Raw genomic sequence first — 4,653 nt, forward strand, 5'->3', positions numbered from 1 at the left:
ACTATTTGGGTGCATGGCAGAGCTCGGAAGGGAAGCAGCGCCATTTGACGTTTTTGGCTGGAATTGAGATGGGACACCATGTCGCGTTTGGAAAGCCCCTGATGTACCAAACAGTGAAAACCCCCCACAAATGACACCATTTTGGAAACTAGACCCCCCCAAGGAACTTATCTAGATGTGTGGTGAGCACTTTGAACCCCCCAGTGCTTCACAGAAGTTTATTACGCCCGGGCGTGAAAATAAAAAAATCGTATTTTTTCCACAAACATAATCTTTTAGTCACCAATTTTTTTATTTTCCCAAGGGTACCAGGAGAAATTGGACCCCAAAAGTTGTTGTCCAATTTGTCCTGAGTACGCTGATACCCCATATGTGGGAGAAAACTACTGTATGGGCACACATCAGGGCTCGGAAGGGAAGTAGTGACGTTTTGGAATGCAGACTTTGATGGAATAGTCTGCGGGTGTCATGTTGCCTTTGGAGAGCCCCTAATGTACCTAAACAGTGGAAGTCCCCCACAAATGACCCCATTTTGGAAAGTAGACCCCCTAAGGAACTTATCTAGATGTGTGGTGAGCACTTTTAACCCCCAAGGGCTTCACAGAAGTTTATAATGCCCGGGCATGAAAATAAAAAAATTGTATTTTTTCCACAAACATGATAATTTAGTCCTCAATTTTTTTATTTTCGCAAGGGTAACAGGAGAAATTGGACCCCAAAAGTTGTTGTCCAATTTGTCCTGAGTACGCTGATAACCCATATGTGGGAGAAAACTACTGTATGGGCACACGTCGGGGCTCGGAAGGGAAGTAGTGACGTTTTGGAATGCAGACTTTGAAGGAATGGTCTGCGGGTGTCATGTTGCCTTTGGAGAGCCCCTGATGTACCTAAACAGTGAAAACCCCCTACAAATGACCCCATTTTGGAAACTAGACCCCCTAAGGAACTTATCTAGATGTGTGGTGAGCACTTTGAACCCCCAAGGGCTTCACAGAAGTTTATAACGCCCGGGCGTGAAAATAAAAAAATCATTTTTTTCCACAAAATATTTTTGCCCCCAATTTTTTATTTTCTTAAGGGTAACAGGAGAAATTGGATCCCAAAAGTTGTTTTGCAATTTGTCCTGAGTAGGCTGATACCCCATATGTGGGGGTAAACCACTGTTTGGGCGCATGGCAGAGCTTGGAAGGGAAGGAACACCATTTGACTTTTTCAACGCAGAATTGGCTGGAATTAAGATCAGACGCCATGTTGCATTTGGAGAGCACCTGATGTGCCCAAACAGTGGAAACCCCCCAATTCTAACTCCAACCCTAACCCCAACACACCCCTAACCCTAATCTCAGCCCTAGCCATAACCCTAGACCTAATGGGAAAATGGAAATAAATACATTTTCTTTTAATTTTATTATTTTTCCCTAACTAAGGGGGTGATAACGGGGGGTTTGATTTACTATTTATGGTGGTTTTTATGTTTGGCAGCTGTCACACGCTAAAAGATGCTTGTTATTGTAAAAAGTTTTTGCATCACCACATATTGAGAGCTATAATTTTGTCATATTTTGACCCACTGAGTCATGTGAGGTCTTATTTTTTGCGGGACGAGTTGACGTTTTTATTGGTACCATTTTCGGGCACGTGACATCTTTTGATCGCTTTTTATTCCGATTTTTGGGATGCAGAATGAACAAAAACCAGCGTTTCATGAATTTCTTTTGGGGGTGCGTTTACACCGTTCTGCGTGCGGTAAAATTGATAAAGCGGTTTTATTCTTCGGGTCGGTACGGTTACAGCGATACCTCATTTATGTCATTTTTTTATGTTTTGGCGCTTTTATGCAATGAAAACAATTTTATATAAAAAATAATTATTTTTGCATCGCTTTATTCTGTGAGCTATAACTTTTTTATTTTTTTGCTGATGATGCTGTGTGGCGGCTCGTTTTTTGCGGGACAAGATGATGTTTTCAGCGGTACCATGGATATTTATATATGTCTTTTTGATCGCGCGTTATTGCACTTTTTGTTCGGCGGTATGATAATAAATCATTATTTTTTGCTTCGTTTTTTATTTTTATTTTTTAAGGGGTTCGCTAAAGGGGTTAACTAATGGGAGTTTTATATGGTGGGTCGATACGGACGCGGCGATACCAAATATGTGTACTTTTATTGGGTTTTTTTATTTCAAAAAAATGAATTTATTTGGGAATATTTTTTTTTTTTTTATCTATTTAGCGATTTTTTTAAAATTATTTTTACACTTTTTTTTTTAACTGTATTACATTGTCCCAGGGGGGACATCACTGTCCTGTGACAGATCGCTGATCTGTCACATCACAGAACACTGTGACAGATCAGCGATCTGTCACAGGCATAGACGCAGACTTCCTCATGCCTGCGCTTTGCAGGCACTGAGGAAGCCAGCTCCCTGCAGGCCCCCGAAGGTCGCCGTCGCCATATTGGATCCGGGGACCTGCAGGCAAAGAGACCCCCACAGCAACACTGCACATTGCGCTGCTGTGGGGGGCTCAGGGAAGCACAGAGGGAGCCCCCTCCCTGCCGATGCTTCCCTTTAACCCCCGGTACACCGCGATCGTGTTTGATCGCGGTGTGCAAGGGGTTAATGTGTCAGGGGCGGTCTGTGACTGCCCCGGACACATTGTGCCGGGTGTCAGCTGTGATAATCAGCTGACACCCGGCCGCGATCAGCGGCGCTCACCACGTGGGCGCCGCTGATCGCGCTAGACGTAATATTCCATCCATGGGACTTAGGGCCCAGGTCACATGGACGGAATATTATGTCCAATGTAGGAAAGGGGTTAATAATCACACACAGCATTGCAGTGAGATCAGAACTAACACAGTACAGCTGAAGTGACATTTGTCTCATTACAAAAACATTTATCCACTCACATTGCTACAGCTTTCTACTCACAGGCAGGAAGTGTGGGGGAAAGGAAGTACAGCAAAGCTGACAACTACAAATGTGTTTGTAATAGGACAAAGCTAATCTCTGCTGTACTGTTAGTTATAATAAAGCATAGCTTTGCAGCAGTGCTGCCAGCACTATGACAGGACAAGTGCTACTGCAAACGTTTGTAATGAGACAAACCACTTTAACTGTATTGTGCTGATCTCACTGCAGAGCTGTGTTATTATGAGAGCAAAGTGTCAGCCAATACATGTCTGACACTGATAATGCCCCCTTTTATTTAAAATATGTTCTGGAGGCAAATTCTCTTGCAGATCTGTGTCCTTCCCATAGATTTTCACAGCCAATTCACATATAAGAAAATTGGAATAAAACATTGCATTGCAGTTATCAAGGTGTCATTTCATTCAACTTTCTATGACCTGCATGGCCATGTAGACGGCTTAGTGAGGTTGATCATCCTGACAGACTCCGTTTAAGAAAAATGCTTACTGTATTTTTGTGTTACTAAGGCATATTTTTTTAAAATAACTTACTGATCGATAGGTGTTTGAAAGCTGGGATCCCCAGAATTTTGAGAACAGAACTCTGGGGTGTAATGTGCTCGGCTATCTCCATCAGTCCCTTTGCCTTGGACAATGAATGGAGCTGAAGTACAACCTCTGCTCCTTTCTACAAGGCCACATTCTTGGGATCAGTTTAGACCCAGGCCCATTCGTGGTAAGACCCCCACAAATCAATAAGTTACCACCAACCCTGCAGCTGTGTGATAGCTTAAAAACTTGGGTGATAAATTTTGGTGCATTCCCTCAGCAGACAGGAGAATTGCCCTATGAATGAGGGGCTTACTTAAGGTAATGCAGATTTCATTGAAATTAATCAGTGGAACAGGAGGCGACTTAAAAATGAAAAAAAATTAATGGCTACTCAACACAAAGATATTTATCTTCAATACCTTTAAAAACACAACTTTTATAGAACATAAACGGTATACATTATTAAATAGATCTCTTACACTAAGTGGTGTCAAACGTGACAATGATTCGTGGCACATGCCGAGGACTTCATGCTTGGTGCCCCAGACCTCTGATGGGCACCACTTTTAGGCGTACCGTACAATACGGCCAAGTGCTATATGATAAAACATGGCAGAGCACTCGGCCCAGTGATAATCTATGGGGCAGATCACATCTGAGATTATTTTCTCATGCCGAATCAGCATACGAGAACAATTGCAGCATGCTGCGATTGGCACGGAGACTTGGACGAGTCTCGGCTCACTCGCACCCAAGTCTATGGTTGCGAGTGACAAAAAGCACGGCACTCGGATATCACCTGAGTGCGGTGCAATATACACCGACGCCTCCTCCGTAGCTGTGCTCCAATTCTCTCTGTGCGAGAGGTTCGGAGTACAGTAGCATGACACTTTGCTCCTGCTTGCAGCAGAGCAGGAGCCGAGGGTAATTAGCATATTCGCATCCGATGCTCTCGAATCCGATGCCATACGCTAGTGTGCCTCCAACCTTACGGTTCAGTCCTGAGGTTAACCCACTGCTTGCCAAATTAGCAATTTTCATTTTTTTTTTTAAATGACAGATTTTTAATGATTTGGGTCCTAATGAATCAGAAACATAATTAGCCAAATTTTTACAAGTGCGGATTTTTCAGAAAAGGGCGTCCCAATTTTGGGACATTGGCAGAAAGTGATAGCAAAAACTCAGA

This window comes from Dendrobates tinctorius, unplaced genomic scaffold (assembly GCF_039654945.1).
Source record: "Dendrobates tinctorius isolate UK_male_01 unplaced genomic scaffold, ASM3965494v1 ptg000016l, whole genome shotgun sequence".
Taxonomy (NCBI): Eukaryota; Metazoa; Chordata; class Amphibia; order Anura; family Dendrobatidae; genus Dendrobates; species Dendrobates tinctorius.